This window comes from Balaenoptera ricei, chromosome 16 (genome assembly GCF_028023285.1).
Source record: "Balaenoptera ricei isolate mBalRic1 chromosome 16, mBalRic1.hap2, whole genome shotgun sequence".
Classification (NCBI taxonomy): Eukaryota; Metazoa; Chordata; class Mammalia; order Artiodactyla; family Balaenopteridae; genus Balaenoptera; species Balaenoptera ricei.
Window position 1 is genome coordinate 28,328,893 of NC_082654.1, and position 21,419 is coordinate 28,350,311.

A 21,419-nucleotide genomic window follows, 5' to 3' on the forward strand; every position below is an offset into this window, starting at 1 on the left:
CTTTGCTGGGCCATGCATAACTATTTTTCGCATGCATATCTCATTTAATCCTTGCAACTACCCTGTGAGGATGGTGCCCTCACTCCCAAGTTATGGATGAAGTTAAGCAATTTGATCTGGGTTACCTGCTACTTAGAGGCAGGGCTGGGCTTTATACCCTGCATTCTGGTTTTCAGAGTGTAACCAACAAGCTACACTGTCGTGGAAGCTTTTTGAGCAAAAGAAGGATGTGATCAGGGTTGTGACTTTGGAATCTGGTGGCAGTGAGTTGGATGGATGGGTTGGGGAGAGAGGCCCAGAGATTAATATTTCAGTCGGGCAGCAGTGAGGTCAGAGAGTCGGAGCCATAGTGGGACCAAAGTAATGGGAAGGAAGGGACGACAACAAAGGCTGCCATGAATAGATGGGATTTAAGATAGGTATTAGTCCTCTATTGCTGCTGTAGCAATTTACTGCAAACTTAGTGGCTTAAAAAGACAACTATTTTAAGATCTCATAGTTCTATTGGTCAAAGTCTGAGTGGGCTGGATTGGTTTCTTTTTTGGGCTCTGACAAGGCTAGTCAGCTAGTCTGGGTTCTTATCTGGAGGCTCTGGGAAAGAATCTGCTTCAATGCTCATTCATGTTGGCAGAATTCAGTTCCTTGTGGTTGTAAGACTTAGGTTCCTATTGTCTTACTGGCTGTTAGCTGGGACTCACTCTTAGTTCCTTCAAAGGCAGCAATAGTGCATGTTCCTGTGCTTTGAATAGCTCTGACTTCCTCTTCTGCCAGTAGCCAGAGAAAGTTCTCTGAGTTTAAAGAGCTCTGTGATTAGATTAGCATCCCCCACACACTTAATCTCCCTTTTGCCCTATATTGTAAACACAGGAGCAACACCAGTGGGTGAAAGTCATGGGGCCATCTTAAAATTCTGTATAACCACGGGACCACTTGTGTTTATGTGTCTTGGAAAGCTGGGTGAGGCAGGATAGAAGAAGGGGTGGTGTGGGAACAAGATGGCTCTGAGGTTTGGAAACTAAATAATTGGGAGCATAGTGCTGACAACACTAGGAATGGGAATCAGGAGGAGAGCTGATTTGGGAGGCTGGGGAAGATCATGAGGTGGACATCTAGATGGACACACAAAGCAGTTAGAAATTAGGAATTCCCTCTCAGGAGAGTGGTGGTATAAACAAATTTTCACTTTTTATTGAGCTATACCACACATACAATAAAGAACATTAATCCTAAGCTTACAGCTCAGTGAGCTTTTACATATGCAGATACATGTGCTACCACCACTCACATCAAGATTTCTAGCCCCTACGAGTTCCCTTGTGCTCCTTCCCAGTCACTGTCTCCCCACAGGCAACCACTATTCTGACATTAATCACCATAGATTCATTCTGCCTGCTCTTGAGTTTCATATTAAGAGAATCGTACAGTATATACCCCCATCAAATAATTTTCTGGGTGCCTGCTGGGTGCCAGGCACTGTGCCAAGCCCTGCGGATGCAACAGTGACAGGACAGACAAAGTCCCAGCCCTCGTGCAACTTAAATTCTGCTCAGAAGGAAGAGATCGATACTGTGGGAGGCACAGGCTGACCAAGGGGGAGAGTGTGGACAAAGAAGAAAGAGGATGAAGATGATACAGTGAGAAATGCTTAAAATGGGATGGTGGGAAGGTGGAGTGGTCAGAGGATTGAGAGAAGCCGGAGCATGCAGCAGCACAGAAGCCTGAGAACAAACACTTCAAGGGGGAGGGAATGATCCGCAGTGTCACATGCTGCTGAGAGGTTAATCAACACATATTTATGGAGCACCTGCTTCGTACAAGGCTAGGCACGGAGTGGAATAGAGAGTGGCATAAAACTCCCTGTAATGATGATCTCTAACATGTCTATAGAGATAAGGGAAGGCCCTGGCAGGGGAAAAACACCATAAAATTCAAATATCATGTGAATTTGATCATGTAACTGCTCTGCTTTAAATCATCCTATGGCTTCCCATTGCCATTGGGATTAAGATCAAAACCTCACTGTGGCCTCTTGGGCCCTTATGGTCTGACCCTATGGACTCCTCTAGCCTCAGCTCTCTCTCCCTGTCACTCTTACTCTCCAGGCATCCTGGCCTTCTTTTCCCCCTTGTTCTGCTCCTTCCTGCCCCAGGGCCTTTGCACACACCATTTCTTCAGCCTAAAACACTTTTCTCCTTCACTCTACCCCTAGAAAGACCTTAGTTAACTCTACTCACCATTATTCACATCCCTGCTCGATGGTTGCCTCTTCAGAGAAGCTTTCCCTGGTTTTCCAGTTTAAAATAGTTCCCTGTATTTGCCGTTCCACAGCTCACTTTATGGAACTTTCTTTCCTAGCACTTATCTGGTGAGTGATTATATATCTGTGTGATTATTGCATAAATGTTTATCTCTCTCACAAATTGGAGGCCCCTGTGAGAGCAGAGACCTTATCTGCTTATGATTGTCAGTGATTCCCAGCACCTAGCTCAGTGCTGGGCCCATAATGAGGGCTTGGTAAGTACTTGCTGAATGAATGAGCTTATGAATTTGAAGTCAGAAGACTGTCTTTAAGCCCTGGCTATGTGGCTTTGGATAAGTGACTTTCTTCCCTTCCTCGGGTCTCAGTTTCATCATCCGTAAAATGAAGGGATAGACTCTCTAAGGGCCTCTCCAGCCTTATGTCCTCAGACTCAATGACTCACACTCGTAAAAATGTCACTGGGCTGCTCGCCAACACATTAGCACTGATATTAGTGCTGAGTGAGAAGGTGCAAAACATCAAGTGCTATAGAGTTAGGACAGAGCAGTGTGATTCAGGATGGTCAGAGAAGACTTCCTGGAAGAAGTGGGTAGAAATGAATTAAATAGATGGAGAGAAAAGAGATATTCAAGAACCAGAGAAGAACAGAGCATGAAACATGACAGGAGACCATAAGGAGACTGGTCTGGCTGGAGCCTATGGGAGGGATCCAGCTCCCTTAAAATAGGAGAGGCCCCCTGTACTAGTTTCCTATGCTACTTAGTGGCTTAAAACAACACATTTTATTATCTTACAGTTCTGGAGGTCAGAAGTCCAAAATGGGTCTCACTGGGCTATTGTCAAGGTGTTGACAGAGCTGGTTCCTCCTGGATGCTCTAGGGGAGAATCTCCTTCCTTGCCTTTTCCAGCTTCTAAAGGCTGTCCTCATTCCTTGGTTCATGTGCTTGCCTCCCCTCACCTTTCTCTCTGACTTTGACCCTGTCACCTCCCTCTTATGAGGGTCCTTGTGATTACACTGGGCCCACCCAGATAATCCAGGATAATCTCCTGATCACAAGACCATTAACATAATCACATCTGTAAAGGCCCTTTTACCCTGTAAGGTAACATGTTCACAGGTTCCAGGGATTAGGATGAAGACTCCTTTGAGGGGCCCTTTTCCAGCTTATCACACCCTAGTGGTTATTCGTGTGGTCTCTGGAGCCAGAGTGCCTCATCTCAAGCCTTGGCTCTGTCACTCATTAGTGGCTTAATCCTAGTTGATTTATTTAACCCCTCTCTGCCTCATTTTTCTCATTCGTAAAATAAGGAAACAGAAGTACACACCCTATTTGTTTCAGCTATCTATTGCTATATGACAAACCACCCCAGATCTTAGTGGCTATAAACAACAATGATTTTTTTTTTTAAACATCTTTATTGAAGTATAATTGCCTTACAATGGTGTGTTAGCTTCTGCTTTATAACAAAGTGAATCAGTTATACATATACAATATGTTCCCATATCTCTTCCCTCTTGCATCTCCCTCCCTCCCACCCTCCCCATCCCACCCCTCTAGGTGGTCACAAAGCATCGAGCTGATCTCCCTGTGCTATGCGGCTGCTTCCCACTAGCTACCTATTTTACATTTGGTAGTGTATATATGTCCATGACACTCTCTCACCCTGTCACATCTCACCCCACCCGCTCCCCATATCCTCAAGTCCATTCTCTAGTAGGTCTGTGTCTTTATTCCCGTCTTGCCACTAGGTTCTTCATGGCTTTTTTTTCCCTTAGATTCCGTATATATGTGTTAGCATACTGTATTTGTTTTTCTCTTTCTGACTTACTTCACTCTGTATGACAGACTCTAACTCCATCCACCTCATTACAAATACCTCCATTTCATTTCTTTTTATGGCTGAGTAATATTCCATTGTATATATGTGCCACATCTTCTTTATCCATTCATCTGTCGATGGACATTTAGGTTGCTTCCATTCCATTTTAAAAAATATTTTTTTCCATGATGGGAGGTTCTTCTGCTCTCCATGGTGCTGGCTGTGTTCACTCTTGCAGCTGCATTCATCTGGAAACGCAGCTGGGATCACAGCATCTAAGTTGGCCTCACTGACATGTCTGATGGTTGATGCTGGCGATTGGCTGGAAAGCCTTAGCTCTCCTCCAGGCGGCCTCTCATCCTGCAGGGCCTCCCTCCCTTCACTGGCCTCTCTAGCAGGATAGTTCAGACTTCTTTACACGGTAGCTGACTTCCAAAGAGGTAATTATGGAAGCTGCAAGACTTCTTAAGGCCTAAGCCCAGAGGTCACAAGGTGTCACTTCTGTCAAAGTCTATTGGTCAAATAAATCACATGGCCAGCCCAGATTCAAAGGGAGAGGAAATAGACCCCACCTCTTGTGAAAGTCACATTGTACAAGTCTTGTGAGATATACTATTTGCCGTGGTAATTGTGAGGATTCTATGAATTAAAACATGTAAAAGGACTTAAAACAGTGGCTGGTACCTAGTGAGTGCTAAGTATGTTAAAAAAAAAAAAAAAAGAGCAGGATCTAGTATTCAGCTGCCTAGATTCAAAACCCAGTTCCACAGCTTATGGTTTTGTGACCTTTGGCGAATTATTTAAGCCAAAGGACCCCAGCCTCAGGGTCCTCATCTGTAAATGAGGTTAATGGTAAAACTTACTTTACAGGGCTGGTGCAAGGATGAAATGCAGTAGTAAGTGCAAACTCTCAGCTCGGGGCCTAATGTATAGTTAGTACTCAATAAGTATTCATTTTTGATATTACCAGAGTTCTGTCAAGTACAGTGCCAGGCACTTTCTCATTTTTAAAAAAATTTAAGCCCATTGTCAACCCTGTGTGGTCCATGTATATACACATATGTATGAGGAAACAGAGGCCCAAAGTACTTCAGAAACTTGGGACTGGGACCTAGGTCTTTGTGACTCTTTCCACTTTATTAATGATTTGAAACATTTCTTTTTAGTAGAGTACTTCCCCTCCCCTTTTTCAAACAAACCCAGTGGATAAAACTGAGAAAGACAGTATTTTACTAGCACATATTATGAAGGCTCACATTTTAGCTTTTTATTTTATTTTATTTTTAAAAAATGTATTTATTTTATTTTTATTTATTTTTGGCTGCGTTGGGTCTTTGTTGCTGCACACGGGCTTTCTCTAGTTGCGGTGAGCAGGAGCTACTCTTTATTGCAGTGAGCGGGCTTCTCATTGTGGTGGCTTCTCTTGTTGCGGAGCACGGGCTCTAGAGCGCAGGCTCAGTAGTTGTGGCTCGCAGGCTCTAGAGCGCAGGCTCAGTAGTTGTGGCGCACGGGCTTAGTTGCTCCGTGGCACATGGGATCTTCCTGGACCAGGGCTCAAACCCGTGTCCCCTGCATTGGCAGGCGGCTTCTTAACCACTGTGCCACCAGGGAAGCCCCATATTTTAGCTTTTTAATCATTGGGGGAAAACATGTCAATTAGCACACACGTTATCATGAAGGTAACCCGTAATGTGTTAAAATTCAGTTCATAACATTTCTGTGAACATGTGAAGTTTTATTGAGGTTTCAAAGAGTATGTCTTTGTACAAAACTCAAATCAAAACTCTGTGGACCCTCTAAATACCTCAAAGGCATTTAGGGTTCCATGGATCTCAGATTGGAAACCCCTCCATCAGATGACAGCCTCCCACATGAGGGAGGGGTAGATGGAGCATCTGGGTTCTGAGCAATGGGGGTCTCAAGAACCTGGCGAAGGAGCTCTGAGTCGTTTTGTAAGCAATGGTGTATCATTTAATGTCTTGTAATCCATTATTTATTGGATTTTTGAGGATTCGTGATCAAGAAGAATAAAAGCACGGAAAAACAATCACAGGCATTATTTATTAAATGCTTACTGTGTACCATGTACTACACTCTTTCCTAGTTTTATCTCATTGAGTTGTCTCAGTGCTACGAGGTATGTACTGTTATCGTTTCTATTTGACAGATGATGAAACTGAAGCTCAGACTGAATAAGTTATTTATCAAGCTAGTAAATAATGGAGCTGGATTGCAAATCTATAAGTCATTGGAACTTTTTTTTATCAGGAGGTCAACAGTGACCTGGTGAGTGGGAGCTGAGGGGTCAGGGAAGGAAGAAGTGGTGGAAGGCACCCTCCCAGGCCTCTCTCCTCTTAGGAAGGCATCCTTGTTCACTCTCAGCATCTCCAGGTCTTCCTCCTACCACTCCCCACCCACCCCGCAGTATTTTAAGACTGACAGCTGAGGCCTAACTGGTCCATTCCTATTGCTCAATCCCTTTTCCAGGGAAAAGTTTGTTTTCTGATCCCTGATGCTGGTTTCCTCAATGGAGATAAACAGCAGGAGACTGTTTTTCTCTGCCCTATTAATAGGTCAGATTAAAGAGTCAGTCATATAATCAGCACATCATTTCTTACTGGCCCTTGAATAAGCTCAGAGTCCCGTCTGGGAGACGAAACGCTCCCTGACAGTAAGCCAGCTGAAAGACATCCCAAGGCAGCATGTGGGTGGAGAGCCAAATGAGGGGGAATCATAGGAATAATAAAATGTTTCCCCAGGATTTTCTACTTTATAGAACAATTGCAAACCCATTATCTCAGGTGACTCTCATAACGCTCCTATGATGTAGGCCTAATTATCTACATTTGACAGACGGGAAACTGAGGCTCAGAGAGGTGAAGTCACTTGCCAAGATCAGATAGCCAATAAGTGACAAAACCAGAATGGAAGGAGCGGCCTATTTGGGAATCTTCCTCTGGTTGAGCCCTGTCCGTGAGCTGTGAACTCTGCAGTTTGGAGATGTCCCCCAACCCCAGCCCCACAGGAGAATCCTTCTACCCTACTGCCAAGGGTCTAGGCTGGGAGGACAAGGAAGGCCCTCAGGCCCCAGATCTCTTCCTGTGCTCCCCTGCCGAACTCCCAGGTTGATCTCTATGGCTATTTGAGCCAAAGGTGCCTTCAGAATTCTGGTGCCTCCCTCCTGGTCCCAGGGGCCAGGCTGCACCCCTTGCCCATATCCTGAGATCCTGAGAAAAATCCTTAGCCATTCATCCAGGTCCCCTCCCTGCAGGTCAGTGCTCCCCCCGCCACAGACAGGCTCCTGTGATGATGGATCGCTGGCCCCAACGCACATATTATTATGAAATGGGTTTATTACACTCTAAATCTCTCACTAATGTGCCGCTGTTTAATCCCTTTATCCAATTCTGTCTCTCAGGCTCAGGCTGGCCACAGCTCTCTCCACCCAGGACTAGGTCTGAATGGTTTATTGGATGACTTCTGACTTGGGGGGGACTAGGGTGGGGGCTGTTTAGAGGAGGGGGTAGGACAGGGATCCATACAGCCCTCGAGGGGAAGAAATCCAAGGGCTCAGTCTCGGGGCTTCTAACCTGGAGCCTTCCTGGCCCTGCTGTCAGTCTGTCTGCCACGTCTCCTCTTCTCCATCTTGGTCTCTCTGACTCGGGCCTCACTCCATCTCCGCCTCTTGGCTCTCATCACTTTCTCACTTCCTCTCTGACTGTCTCTGTCTCTCTGTCTTCTCTTGAAGCCAGACTATGGTTAGGATCATGGTGTCTAGTTCCCTCTGGGGTGAGGAGGGCAGTGATCCCCGGCCTTTCCCATCCCACCTCCAGCCCCCCTTTTGTGGAAGTTCCTTTAATTCTGCTGGGTTTCTGCCCTCTCAAGTCACTTCTTTACCCCAGCTCCACTGACCAGCCACCTTCCTCTTTTAGAATCTTCCCCTGATGTGCCCCTCTGCCTTTCCTCTCGTAACCCCAGCCCCTGCATCTGCCCTGCTCTCGGGCCCACGCCCAAGTCCCTGCTGACACCAGCAGCCTCCGCCTTCTCCTCAGCCACCTCTGCTTCCCCACGATGGTTGACACCTCAGCTCCCGAGGCCTTCCCTTCCCTCCTCACTCTCGCTCGGGCCACCTCCTGGATGGCCTTCTCTCCCGCCCTCCATCGCTATCTCTGTCTCTCCCAGTGTCTCTCCCTGAGCAGTCCCTCCCCGCTCTGACACACCAGCCGGTACGGCAGCCAAGGCTTCCTGCTGTCAGCTGGGGAATAGATAAAGATAAATGATATTATGTTAAATTCCACTTAATGACAAATTTTTAATTTTCTGAACATGGTCATTTTCTGGCTAGTGAATCAAGTGGAGGGAGCTAATTACATGAAGATCTGAACAAAAATAACTCCTAATTTTCAAGGATAATGGAAGAGAAATGTTGGAGATTAATGGCACTATTTATCTTTTTTAAATTTCTATCTTTCTCTGTGATAGCCGTGCTCCCCAAGGAAAATATTCATAAAATGAAATTGAAGTCGTAACTTAATAGGTTATTAAAATTTTTGAGTGCATATCACTTTCCTTCCGCAGCACTGTAAATTTAAATTGAAGTTTGCGGCTCCCCGAGTCACCAGCGGAGTTTTTTTTATGATGGCACAATAGAGAGAAACATGCATCTTTGTCAGGAGGTATTTGCTAGTCTAATTTTATGGCAGGCCGGATTATCAGACGGGAATGGCAGCGCCGGGGGAAGCTGACAAGCCCGCAGCCGGCAGCCATGTGTTTCCATTAGCGCCCCGAGCCGTCCGGGGTTTCTCTGGACTCTCATTTTCCACTTCAGTCTTTTATCTTGATTTAAAGTGAGGGCGCCCAATATTCAGGGCCTGTCATTTTTCTCTCTCACACACTCTCACGGCTCTTCCTCACTTCTCCCCTCCCACTTCCTCTGCTCCAGGGCCTGCTCCCTTTCATGTCGGGGGCTCCAGCGTGGGCTGTGCCCCGCCTCACCCAGCCGCACCCAACCCTCTGGGCTCCACCCCGGGAGGAAGAAGAATAAGAGAGGAGGCAGGAGAGGCCGCAGGGCAGCCACTGGAGTTAGTCATAAATTTGAGTGAAGCCTTCTCCCCACGGGCCCATCAGAGGAACCCTGGAATCGGGACTGTATGCGTAGGAGATGGGGAGGGGCTCCCTGGCTTGAGCCCATCAGGCCCTCTAATTGAGTGTTAATGGAGTTGCGAGGGGGAGGGGGAGCAGCTGTTGGCTCTGGGGACCCGAGGGCAGCGAGGATTATGGCCAGTCTCTCTTCCAGTCCCTGTCTCTGTTCCCACGTCAGTCTTTGTCCAGGCTTTGTCTGAGTCACAGAACCATTGACACAGAGGGAAACTTAAAGAGGCCCAGACCAACCCCCACATCTTAGAGATGGACAAACTGAGGCCCAGACACGGGGAGTGTCTTGTCCAAGGTCTCATGGTTAATTAGTGGCCGAGACAGAACAAAATATTGGATATCACAGATATGTAGATGAACGCACTTTCCACTGAACCACACTGCCTCGCCTCCACCTCTTTCTGCTCTGTCGGATGGAAGCCAACGTCTTTGTGTCTGTCTCAGCTCCTACCCAACGTTGCCCACCTTGTTATTGGCACCAATGTTCTCCAAAGAGTTGGCCTTGACACCCCCATCGTTTATTCCTGTCCTATCCTCAGCTCCCTCACCATGTCAGTTACTAAGTCCTGCCATCTCTTTCCTATCTGTCTCTTTCTCTCCTCTTCACTGCGGTTCACCCGCCCTATGACATCAGCCCCTCCCTACTCACTCATCTCCATGTTCTCCTCCCAATCCTGTCCCACAGTGACCTTCCCCAAATACCCCAGATCCCAAAACACTCTCCTGCCCTTGCTCAGAAACCCACCATGTGCCCTCCACCCTGTGCCTACAGGATTGAGTTCCAACTTCCCACTCAAGCCTCAGAGCCCTGAGTGACCATGGCCCACCCCACCATTTCCCCTCTGTCCCCCTCCGTCTTGCCCATCATACACTCATGTAGGGTCGACCTGAGCGAGGGTGGCATCTCTGCATCTTTGTTCCTGGTGTCCCCACTAGGAGCGTCCTCTACCCTTCAGTTCTATCCATCATTCATGGCTCCCCCTCAAGCCACCCCAGTGCTAGGCCTCCCCAGGCCATACCAATCTACCTTCTTCTCTGGCCTCCTTTAGCCCTCACCATCCAGGCGCGCATCAATCTGCTCGCCCACTGCTTGAAACTCACTGTACTTGCTGACTTGGACCCTGCTGGGCCAGAGACCCTAAATTCAGTTCACATACTTTATGGTCACAAATGCTCTCTGGGTCACACACCCTATCCCATGCGTCCCAAGCACAGCAGCAGAGACCCCCTAGATAAAACCTCAGACAGGAAGTCCGCCTACATAGCATCGTCGCATATTGGAGCTGGAAGGGATATGAGACTTCAGCTCTCTCATTTTATTGATGAGGAAACTGAGGCCCGGCCAGAGGGGTGATGCTCAGGGTTCTGCCAGGAATTAGGAAGGGAGTTGAGACTCACATTCAGGTCTCTGGCCTCAGGTTTCAGTGCTCTCTCCACCTCACCATTCCTCTCCTAGGGTTCAGGTCATCGCTGTCCCTCAGGTGTAAAATGGCAATAGTTCTTTTAATCTCGGAGCCCTGGTTTCTCCACAATGGAGAAAAGCAGTCCTGGACCACGTTTCTTCCTCAAAGTGGGGTCCTGGATCACTGGAGAACCCTGTGGCAACAGCGGGACTTTTCAATGCAGTATCTACTTGCCCCTCCTGCCCTCCCCTGCATCCCAGACTGCTCAGCCTTGCCCCACTCTCCCTGGCCTGGCCACTTTCAAGGACTGTGACCCCTCCTCCCCCTCTCCACCGGCCCTCCACTGGGCTACCCACCACTGTGTCCCATGTCGCAGGAATGTTGCGGGCATGTTGCAAGCATGTTCGGGCATGTTTCAGGCATGGCCATTTCCACTTGGCTGCCTGTGCCACACAGGTCAGGTGGCGAGTGGCCCGGGCCACCCCTGCGCTGTGTTTAGCAGTGGAGCTGAGGGGAGGCGGTGCCTGGTTCCCTAGCCACAGTCTCTCGTTAGAAAGAAATTAAAAGCCACTCAATTTTGGCTAATATCCCTCTGAAGGCCTTTAACTCCACCTGTGACTAACCCATTCATAATCGCTCCGTTTTAGTGGCTCAGGCTGATGTAGCCTCAATTAATTTGGGAGGAGAGATAAACGGCCATTCCTCTTTGTCTCCCATCCCTTCCTCCCTTCCTGTCCTCTCTGTCGTCTCCCCCAACAGCCTCTCTGTGTCTCTGTCTCTCTCTGCCTCTGGCTCAGTTTTTCTTTCTCCCTTTCTCCATCTCACCTCTTTCTCATCCTGATCGTGTGGGTCTGTTTCTGTCTCTCCAACTCTTTCTGTGTCTCTTTCAAAGTCTGTCTTAGTTTTTGTTCTCTCCCTACTTCCTTCTCTTTCACTCTTCCTGCCTCTTTCTCTTTCTTCCTGCATTTCTCTATCTGTCTGGACCTCTGCTCTTTTGTCTCTGTCTCTCACTCCTGTTTCTTTTGGTCCCCTGCTTTTGGTCACTTTGACCATGACTCCCTCATCTTTGGAGCTACTTTCTTTGCCCACTAGTGTGTTCATGTTTCTGATGCTGTTTCTCTGGCTCCCTCTTCCCCTCTCTGTCTCTCTTCTTTTTTGTCTCTTTGTCTCAATCGCTGTGTCTCTGCATCTCCTGTCAACCGTTTTCTGCCCCAGCCCCTCCTGTTTGATCCCTTCTACAGCTTCCCTTCTTTCTCCCTTTCCTCCTTGCTTCCTCTCCTTCCTTTCCTTTTATTCTGCCTCTGTCTCTCCATTTGTCTGTTTTTGCTGTATCCCCCTGGGTTTTTCTCTCTTCCCTTCCTTTTTCTGTCACAGAGATGACTCTTCTCTCGCCCCTCCCCCATGGCTCAAGCACCTTCTCTCCTGGTGCCTCAAACCACCCCCCACCCCAAGCCCACGAGTCCTTTTGTCTTCTTCTCCCCTCTCGATTATTATTAATGATAAAAGCTCAAACATCACATCAGTAATTTCTGAGTGAGTTTTGCAATGAAACTGGGGCCTTCTCAGCCCCTCCCGAGTCCCACAAATTTTACTTTTGTAATTTCACGCCTCTGGTTATCACCACGCTGCTCCATCCCTCTCTGCCTCTCAGCTCCCCGCCCGCCCCCACCCCCGGAGAGAGCACTTAAACTTGTTTTCATTCCCTTATTCTTTATTTTTTTAATGTCCACTCTCTCCGGAGTCAGTAATGTTCTTCCTCTCTTTCCTCTCCCATTTTCTGTTAATTCTGCGCCATCTGCCTTAGCATCTGTTAAAAATAAAATTTCCCTCACACAATGAGAAGCCTCCCTGCTCCTCCCTCCCCCCTGCAGCCCCCCAGGTTTGGTGCTGGGGCCGTCAGATGCCACTTCCTCTCCTGGGATCTTCCCCCCCTCCCCCCAGTCCCTAGTCTGGTTTTCAGAGGAGAGACGCAGCACTGGGCGAGCAGGCGGCAGGGAGGAGGGGGCTGCCCAGGGGGCCTGGAGCTGGAGGGGGCAGCTGCAGAGGGAACTAGAACTGGGGGTTGCAGAGGATGGAACCTGGCTCCACCCACTTGCCTTCGGGACCTTGCCCAGGCTGGAGCTCTGAGCTGCTGAGACAGAGTACCTGCACAGGTAGGTGACAACAGGTGGGGAAGAGGTTTGAGGAGAGAGCCCTTGTTCCCCAGGGAAGGAGGTCGCTGATGAATCCATTTGCTCTTTCCCAAACGCTAATGCTGGGGCATGAGGCTGGGATAGTGGTGGGAGTGAATTTAGGAGATGGAAGAACTGCCCCCAAGTCCCAGTGGTTGTCCCCAGCTTGGAATGGATATGGTGCTGGACAAGGTGTCTTCAAGACTGTCTGTCCAGGGGCCCCCTCCCCTTGTGTGCTGGAGGACTTTGTCCCTGCTGCCCTGGGCTCTCAGCTGGGAGAAGGGAGTCAGTTGACCCCCATGCCCTGAAGATTTCAGGAGGCAGGAAACTCTTGGGTTGAAGCCAGCTTCCCAGAGGGTTTGGGAAGAGACTCTGTGTGTGTGTTTGTGAGCATGTGTGTGTGTGTGCCTGTGAGATTATGGTTCCCTGTCACCACTGATCTGTGTAGGTGTGTCTGAGGAGTGTGTGTATATGAACTGAGTTTTGACTGATTTTCATTCTGTGTTGTACTATGTCTGGCTACATCTCTCAAGTGTACAGTGTATGTTATAGTGGGTGTATAGCTATACCTCTCCATAGATGGTGTGACTGTGTGTGGTAGTGGGTGTGTTGTAACTCTGTATCTCTGTGTGTATTTCTGTAAATGGTGTCTTGCAAAAAACTATCTTCCTGTGTATGTGATGATGTGTGCAATTGTTCATGTCTTGCTACCTTGGTTTATTTGTATGTGAAAGTGTTACATACTTTGCTTATTGGCATATTTGTACATTACTATCTCTCCTGTGATTCTGGGGGTAACTATTTCTCTAGACAATAATCCCTTTTCTCTTGCGATGGGGTGCTCTGTATGTGACCAAGGCCAGGTAGGCACCTGTGTGAGGGTTGCTTTACTTCTGAGTGATGTGAGCGTGGGAGCATCTTTCTGTGGGAGGGTGATCATGTATGACTGTCTCTGGTGACATGTGCATGTGTGTGAGTGTGTGTGCGCGCGCTGTATGCTTCCTTTTACTCATTACCACACAAATGTGTGGACACCTGATGTGGGCTTGGTTGGGCCAAGCAGGGTGTGGCAAGGCATGCACGGCTATATCGGTGGGTCCAATGAGATCAATTGAGATAAAAGGTCACAGGTGGGGGACTGAGGCAGCTCAGCAGCAGGATGGTGAAAAAGTACAGGCTTTAATACCACAGTCCTGAGTTCTTCAATTCCTAGATCTGCCCCTGATCAGGCCAGTGACATAGCAAGTTACTTAGACACTGAGTCTCAGTTTCCACATCTGTAAAATGAGGATAATCATATCTACGGCATACAGTTGTGGCCAGGATTAAGGACAAAGGATGTCAAGCAACTAGCCTGGCACCTAATAGTAATAAAATGGCAGTAGTAGTAGTAGTAGTAGTAGTAGTAGTAGTAATAACAATCAGTTATTAAGTGCTACTATTACATATTTAATCCTCACATCAATTCTAGAAGGGTTTTACTGTTTTAGAGATGAGTAAACTGAGGCACAGAGTATAAATAACAGATCAGACAGCTAGTAAAGGCAGAGTACCTGCTCAGCAAATGATAGCTTTATTTGGATAGTAGGGACTTCCTGCAACTACTATTGATATTACTCATGTGAATATGGGGGGGCTGCATTAGACCGACAGCACTTCGTTCCTCCTTATAGGGGCCTCCTTCTCAAGTCATCCCCCCCACCCCGGTCACCCCACAACCCGGCGGAGCTGTTGTCTCCTGGGACTGTTCTGGGGGCTGGACAAAAGAGAGAGTCTGAGGAGGAGGAAATGTCCCACGCTCCTGGCCTCCTCTTCCCAGCCTTGATTGACACCAAAAACTCCGTAATCTCTCTCTGCCCCGAGGGGAGCAGCAGCGTTTGTGAAACAGATTTTTACAAAATGTTTTGACCCTGCTCTCCCCTCCCCCCCTCATCCCTGCCTGGCACCGTGTCACCTAATTAAATCAGCCTTCGCGGGCGTCTCCGCTCCCTGCTAATTGTGCCCTGGGCCGGCTTCCGGAGGTCGCTGTCCCCATCCCAGCACAACCCCCCCCCCCCGGACTCCCGAGGACGATGGGGGTTGGGGTGGGCGCCTGCTGGGGGCCGTGTGGGGGGCAGAGATCTCCTAGGGGCCTCCCCTGGCGATTTCCGTGGTCCTCCCCCTGTGGCTATTCTGCAACCCGGGAGACGGAGTCGTCGGTTCTAGCCCCCGCCCGGCCCTGCTTCCTGCTCAAGGACAGGGCCCCGGGTCTGAAATGACCCGGGGCCTCGGGGAGGCCAGCCCGAGCGTATCCGGGTAATTGTCTCTGCCAGACGCGTTGCCGAAGCAGGCGGCTCGGAAAATCCCGGATTTCTTTCCCCTTCAGCGGCTGCGCGGGGCCGGCCGGAAGCCAGGCGGCTTTATTTACAGATCCTCTCGCAAGCGGGAGCAGAGCCTGGGCTGGAAGGGCGCCGGCCGCCGCCACCTCTGTCCAGGGTGCTGATCGCGCGCAGGGCTGGGTGGGTCTTCTGCGTTTGCCGGGATGATAACAATGACTAAAAATCATTACGGTCGACTTTTATTGAACGATTACCGTGAACCAGGCACTGATCTAAGCGCTTCCAAGCTCTGTGTAATTTAATACTCACAGCAACCTTAAAAAGAGAGATTTTCCCATTTCAACGAGGAGAAAACCGAGATTTCCACAGGTTAAAGAGCTGGAATTGGGGATGGTTAGGGGAGAATTTAGCTTTATCTGCCGTGTCTGATTTCTTCTGTTTTCTTCTTTTCATAACCAAGAATATGTTCATGTAATACTTGTGCATTAAAAATAAGTTTTAAAAACTTGAGATTTTTTTCTTAACATGGGATGTTCTTGTGGACAAATCACCGAGGTTCTTCAAAGAGAAGGGAGAGAGAGATAACAATCAAATACATTGTGGGTAGACCTTGTTTGGTTCCTTATTTGAACAAAACAAATGTTTAAAAAAAGATGAAATATTTGAATATGGACTGGGTATTTGATGATTTAGAGAATTATTGCCAATTTTCTTTGATATGATAATGACATTGCAGTTTTTTGTTTGTTTATTTTTTTTAACTCTTTCTGGGGAGGGGAGAGAGGGAAAAAAAAACTCGCTAACTTTTAAACTTTTTCTTAAAAAGAGCTGTTGAGTGACCTGCCCAAGGTTACCTAAGAGCCCCTTCTCTCAACCACTCTGACAGCTCACCACCAGCAGATCTGAGCATGTCTACAGCTTGGTGTGTTATATGGACCTGTCTGCAGGTCTGTGTGACCGTCTCTGCTTGGGTTGATACAAGTGCTAGTATTGTATCTCTGTGTGTGAGATCTCTGTGTGGCAAATTTTGAGTGCCAACTGTATGCCAGATTTTCTATAATGATATCTTGTAGCACTTTAAACTCAGAACAATCCTGGGAAGGAGGAATTGCTATTCCAGTACTGCAGGTGCAAGAAACTGAGGTAGAGAAAGTAATTCTCCTGTGGTCTAACAGTTAGTAAGGGGTGGAACTGGAACCCAGGTATTTTCACTCCACTCCCTAATGTTCTTGGTAATTGCTTAAACCACAGTTGCCTTATTAGTGTATGTAAGACTTGTGCCTGAGTATGACTTCATCTAGTGGGTGGAAGTAAGGAACTGTGTATGTAGTCACAGCAGGGCCCCTCTTCCTGTGATGCCCTGGGGTGGGAGATACAGGGAATTACAGATCAGTGAGAAAAGAAGGCTGATTTGAAATGAACTAATCAATGGGAATGATCAGGTCCACTAAAGATGTACATGATCTGAAGAATTTACCTGGTGACAAAATAGATCTAAATTTGATTTGGAAGCTGGAATCTTTCTCTCCATAATGATAAAACCATCTTGAGCACCTGCCAAGCCCCAGTCTCCTTATCTATAAAGATATGTAGAAACTATGTATATATAGCACAGCATCTGGGACAGAATAAGAATTCAATAAAGAATGACCTTTGTTATCAAAGGAAGAAGTACAGTATAATTAATGAAAACCAGACTTGGCGTCAGAGCAGGGTATAATCTTGATCTCAAAACCCACTAGCTGGGACTTCCCTGGCGGTCCACTGGTTAAGACTCCCTGCTTCCAGTGCAGGGGGCACAGGTTCGATCCCTGGTCGGGGAACTAAGATCCTGCATGCCTCCTGGCACCCCCCAAAGAAAACCCCACTAGCTGAGTGACCTTGGGCAAATAACTTAACCTCTCCAGGCCTCACTTCCCTTTTCTGTGATAGGGAGATAATCATACTTAAAAAGATTGTAAAAAAATTAAGTGAGATAATGTATAAAGTGCTTGGTATAGTGCCTAGCACATAGTAAGTGCCCAAAAACTGTTAGCAGTTATTCCTCTGTGCTAGGTGCTTTACATACATCCTCTCTGAACCCTGTCAGCACTCCATAAGGTCTTTGATATTCCAATTCAGGCTTCTTTGTATTCCAGATTCATACAAGCTCCATTCACCTGGCTGCCTGCCTCTTCAAGAGCTGTCTGTTTTATTTGAATGTCTCTGAGAGTCAGTGTGCGGGATTGGCATAGGGGGTTGGAAGGGAGACTAACAGGGAGGGGCTTTGGCATAGGAGAAAGAGCACTAGGGTGGGAGTCATGAGATTGGAATTGACAGCCTAGATTTGCCATTAACTAATTGTGTGACCTTAGTCAAGTTTTTATTCTCAGAGTCTCAGTTAACCCACCTGTAAAATAAGGTGGGTAGACTGGATGAGCTATGACAGTATAAGACTGGTAACTATGTGTTCAGGAGACTTGAATAAGATTAGAAAGTACGACTGTGAATTCTGTGGGACTCTGAGATTGTATGAAAGGGGAATGTTGGGTGGGGCTATAGGGTATGGAGTTGTGGTTGCAATAATATAAATGACAACGACTAGGAGGGACTTGTGACTACACTTCCTTAGGACAAAGTATGACAGTGTGAGACTGTGTAGGAGTGAATGTTGGGTGACTGGGTATGTTTATGTAAGTGGGTGTGTGTAAGCATCAAATTCTATGAATGCATTGTATGCAAGGGTGTGTGTGTAATGGTATGAAAATTAATATGTTCAAATTTTGTGAGAATGTGAGCACGGTTGTAAGGGAAGTATATGGGTTGTGGATTATATGTGAATGTGTGAGTGCAGAGGTGATATATGTGAGGGGGGACTGACCGTGGGCTGATAAGCAGAGAGGGGTGGTGGAGAGATCTGTGAAGTAGGCACCACGTGCAGGAAGAGGCTGAGCCGCATCGTCCTCCCCCTTTCCTACCCTATGGGGCCCTCTAGAGTGACCTACGGCCGAGTCAGACTTATTAATTTGGGATGACCTGTTCATTGTTTCCACCACACGGAGCTGGAGACCCACAGTCTTACGCTCCTCAGCTGTGGTGTCAGGGGCACCTTCTGAGGAGAGTCTGGATTAACACTTGAAGTCCCACTATGGGCAAACCCAGGCTAGCCTCCCTCCTACCCTCTCCCTAACAACCTTGGCCAGGAGACTTCAGAGACAATGGCAAGACTGACAATGGGTGAATATCCTCGGGGCCAGGGTGGCTGAAATAGACCTCATCCCTGCACTGAGGTGGCAGGGGAAGATGTAGTAGAGAATTTTCAGGTAGGCCATCAGCTTCTGAGGTAGTGATTATATACAGAACACATACAGACATACAATCACACTTGTATAGAAGGTTTACCTAGACTTTCATAATCACACACACACACACAGAAACTGGTCTGAAGAATTAGGGGTTTTGTTGTTGTTTTGCCTTTGAAGAAAGAGACATTTCACTTAAGCAAATGGTAAAAGACTGATGATACCCTCTTCGGGTAAGAATATAGAGTGGTACAAGCTTTTGAGAAGGTAGTTTGACAATGCGTACCGAAATGTAAAATGTGTATTTTTTCGATCCAATACTTCCATTTCTAAGAACTTACCCTAAGGACTTCCCTGGTGGCGCAGTGGTTAAGAATCCGCCTGCCAATCCAGGGGACATGGGTTCGAGCCCTGGCCTGGGAAGATCCCACATCCCACATGCCGCAGGGCAGCTAAGCCCGTGCACCACAACTACTGAACCTGCACTCTAGAGCCTGCGAGCCACAACTACTGAAGCCTGCGCGCCTAGAGCCGGTGCTCCGCAACAAGAGAAGCCACCGCAATGAGAATCCAGTGCACCGCAACGAAGAGTAGCCCCTTCTCACCACAACTAGAGAAAGCCCGTGCACAGCGACGAAGACCCAACACAGCCAAAAATAAAAACAAATAAATAAATAAATTTATAAAAAAGAACAAATAGGAAACAAAGACATTTAAAAAAAAAAGAACTTACCCTAAGGAGTTAATTGTACAAGTGTGAAAAGATCTGTCCACAAATCTATTCATCTCAGTGACTTTAAAATAGTGCAAAACTAGAAATAACCTAAATGCTTATCAACAGGAGACTGGCTCAATACATTATACAGTAGAACATACTGCAACTATTACAACAATCAAATTGCTCTATATTCATTGAAACAGATTGGCATCTATGATATATTTTTATGCAAGAGAAGATTACAGACCAGAACATAGAGTTTGATACTGTTTATGTCATATTATGCACCTGTGTCTATATGTTTATTTAGAGGCAGAAAGAGTTGTCTGGTAGAATGGTCACTAAAATAGCAACAGTGGTTGTCTGACTTATGTGGGCATTCTTTTTGTCTCTCTTCTCTGTATTTTCTGTGTAGGAAGGAAGGGAGGAAGGAAAGGTGAAGAAAGGAAAAAAAGAAAGCTGCTTCCTGTGTGCCTTCTCTTTACCAGTCTCTGCACTCAGCACAGAGGGCACAGCAATGAGGGAGGTGCTGATCCCCTTAGGGACCGTCCAGGATTAAACCTCCACATCGAAGGTGTTGGGGCTGACAGTGTACTTGATGGTGACAAACACTGTACTTGATGGTGACATCCCAAATGTCCTATATCTACAAACTGTGTCATCTTCCTCCGTCTGCCTGCTCCTTGCTGAATCTGTGTTCATCTTTTAGAAGCACAGTGAGACAATGTGGGTCCCCTGGAGAGCACATGGGCTTGGCAGTAGAGGAAAGGAGATTCTTGGGCAAGGCTGGAGCAGCTGTGGAGACACCTTCTGGGGAGGGGAACCTAGGGCAGCCTCTGTCCTCGGTGCCCCTCCCCATGATAAGGGATCTCTTAATCATTTTTTTTACTTTCTTGGTCAAAATAATCCTCTTGAAAGTGCCTGAAATCATTCTCCTCTGGGGATGAACTTCTTAGGGCTTTGGGCCTATAAATGATTCTAGAGGCCAAGGATTTCACTGCTCCCCATATGGTCCCATTTTGAGGATCCTTTGCTTGAATACCTGCAGGCCAGGAGACTTGCTCCCACCTAAGATGGGCTTTTCGGTTTCAGGCAGCTCTAACGATTAGAAAATTCTTAAAGAAGTAACCCAAATCTGCCTCCTGGAAGGTGTCTGTCCTTCATCCCCACAAAGGAGATGTTCTTCAAGGATGGTAAAAGGTAAAGTAGTGTCTGCTGAGAGTCCTGAGGTCAAAGGGAGATGTGAGCTGGGACAGTGCAAGAAAACAAGTGGGAACAAACTCAGCCACTGCCATTGTACCCAACCCCCAGCTGCCATCATGCCAACTTGTGGACCAACGTGTGGGCTCAGGGATTCTCACTGTGGGAAAAGAGCTAAACAAATGCTAGCAATGTCAGGGAGACAGACATTGTAACAGGGAAAGCAAATGCTGTCAAATTCCACTGAACTCACTTACGAATTAAGGTGACATTGAGCTACTCACCCTTTGGGCTGGTCACCTCTTGGGCTGATGGCCCATACCAAAAAAACACAGGAGAACTTTATAAGGTATTGAAAAATCCCTTTAAATTTGAGATCTTGTATGAGGGAAAGAGGAATCCCTTATTTGACCTGATTTTACTCCATGAAAATAATACACCAAGGATCAAGGACAAGCCCCTTTTCTGGGCATGTCCAATGGACATGATGCAACCTGACTCCTGGCAACCTCTTGGGCCTCCTCCCTTCCCCACCTCCCCACCTTCCTCAAATGCCACATACCAGAGGGTCATATCCTCCCTCATCTCTGCTCTTCTGAATCTGCGGTGCCCTCTGCCTGGAATTCCATGTCCCACCCCCTTGGCTGGTAAACTCCTCTTTTTGCCCAGACTCAATTCTTGCTGAGCCCTGCAATATCTGTGTTTGACCCCTTTCTGTTGGCCCAGGGCATCTTGGGCTGCTCGGACCTGCATCTTGCACATTGCTTTGTGGTTGATTGACTTGTAGGTCTTCCTCCTTCACTAGAACTGTGACTTCCCTGAGAGCAGGGTCTACATCATATTTTTTGTACCGCCAGTGCCAATCCAATGCCTGACACCCAGTAGACATGCAGAAAACAGTTGAATGGATGAGGAGGTATTGAAAATGCGGTGCATGACCTTTATCAGAGGCAAATTCAGCCTCTTTTCAAAGTTGGTCTTGGAATGATAGGGTGAGGGGAGAGGCATTCTACCTCATCTAGTGTCAATACTAGAATGGTTGTGTGGCCTTGGGCAACTTACTGGATCTCTTTGAGTCTTAGTTTCCTTATCA